The following is a 2,500-nucleotide window of genomic DNA, read 5'->3' on the forward strand; positions in this document are numbered from 1 at the left end:
CATCATACTGAAAGACTTCAGACAAAAATCATGCCTCCTCATTGATATGACCGTCCCAATCGATATAAACGTATCTGTCAAGACCTACCAAAAACTGAGCAAATATAAAGATCTTGAAATAGAAATTAGCAAAATGTGGAATCTGAAGACGAAAACAATACCTATTGTCATAGGTGCCCTGGGAATGACAGCGAAACGGGCTGATTACTACCTAGATCAGATTCCAGGAAACCCCAAAATGGCTGAAGTTCAAAAGATAGTGCTCATGGGAACTGCCCATATCCTACGTAAAATACTGTCTATGTGATCTCAAATTTTAAAGCAAACACATAATTTTCTTATAGTTTCTTAAACATTCACTTGAACAAAACTGTACAAATCCAAATATATGGTACCCTAGGCATAACACCTACATGAACTTCTAACTTGTTGTCTCTTGAGGTCTCTGGGTGAGACTTGGATCCAACTTGTACAAATGCAAAACAAAAGTCAAACATAAAATAATAATAATAATAATAATAATAATAATAAGTATAATAATAATAATAATAATAATAATAATAATAATAATGATAATAATGATAATAATAATAATAATAATAATAATAATAATAATAATAATAATAATAATAATAAGCATAATAATAATAATGATAATAATAATAATAATAATAATAATAATAATAATGATAATAATAATAATAATAATAATAATAATAATAATAATAATAATAATAATAATAATGATAATAATAATAATAATAATGATAATAATAATAATAATAATAATAATAAGAATAATAATAATAATAATGATAATAATAATAATAATAATATTGATAATAATAATAATAATGATAATGATAATGATAATAATGATAATAATAATGATAATAATAATAATGATAATAATAATGATAATAATGATAATAATAATGATAATAATAATAATGATAATAATAATAATAATAATAATAATAATAATAATAATAATAATAATAATAATAATAATAATAATAATAATAATAGTCAAAATTAAAAGAAGAGTGCCATTTGCTATCTCGTGAACAATATTTCGAGATTTTGCGTGTCTTCCACTGGTTCAAAAAATAAATTTGTCAATCTACTTCATTTTCGTTTATATAGAAAGGATTGAGGTAACTCCTCCTGAAGATATAGAGTCAAAATTAAAAGAAGAGTGCCATTTGCTATCTCGTGAACAATACTTCGACATCTTGCGTGTCTTCCACTGGTTCAAAAAATAAATTTGTCAATCTACTTCATTTTCGTTTATATAGCAAATGGCACTCTTCTTTTAATTTTGACTCTATATCTTCAGGAGGAGTTACCTCAATCCTTTCTATATAAATAATAATAATAATAATAATAATAATAATAATAATGATGATGATGATGATGATGATAACAACAACAACAACAATAATGACGATGACGATGATGAGGAGGAGGTGCAGAAGGAGAGGGAGGAGCAGGAGGAGCAGGGCCAGAAGGAGGAAGAAGAAGGGGAGGAGGGGAAGGAAGAGCAGGAGGGGCAGGAGGGGCAGGAGGATTTCTTTATTAACCACAAAGGGTTTACATTAAGAAAAACATCAAGGGCGGCACAGGACAAACCATTGAATGTTTGTGTGTGTGTGTGTGTGTGTGTGTGTGTGTGTGTGTGTGTGTGTGTGTGCATGTGTATTGTTGTGGGGGGTTTACATAAAGAAAAGAGAACATTTTTACAATGAGCATTCCTCAATAGGGAGGAGACATTCGAAGGTTGCTCATGGAAAAACCATTAAACCACGGGGGCTCTGACTTCTGGGGCGCGTTCCTTCTCTTGGTTCCTTATTTCCGATTAACAAGCGAATGTTCAGGGTAGGTCCGTTCACTTGTACCATGCTCATCACGCTCATCCACCCTTCAACAAAGTGGCAAGAAGGTAACACTTTCTTCTCCGCCCTTATTTTCCTCTTCAAGTTTCACTTGAAGAAGTTGATGAGGGACTGACCAAAGAGAAAAGTGGCTATCTTCAGCCCCTTCAATCTAGTCCATCATACAACCTCTTTTACTATGGCCACCAGGCATATGAAAACTGCCTGTCCTTCCTGTTTAAAAGAAGGCGGCAGAACGATTTTCACGATGAATTCAGTTGCTATTTGGATACGTCCCTCACGTAACATAAACCCACAGGTCAACAATACTCGGGCATCGGACGAGCAGGACGGTTTCGTTAGTCAGCACGCGTCTCGGATATGCTCAACTGACGGCACTTCTGTGCATGTAGAATTTATCTCGGGCAAGCAATGCTCCCTGTTAGCACTGCCAGGCCATGGATTTCTAGAAGCTATCTATCGACCCTGGGCCGAAAGTTAATCAGAAGAGAGCGGCGGGTTGATCGTCTTCGACGCCCAGAGACTCCCCAAGAACGTCGTCGCACTTTCCTGCCACTAATCCTCTATAGAACGCTAAAGTGGACTTCCCTCCTATCGCAGGGCCC

Source organism: Octopus bimaculoides, chromosome 6 (assembly GCF_046866305.1).
Source record: "Octopus bimaculoides isolate indiv1 chromosome 6, ASM4686630v1, whole genome shotgun sequence".
NCBI lineage: Eukaryota > Metazoa > Mollusca > Cephalopoda > Octopoda > Octopodidae > Octopus > Octopus bimaculoides.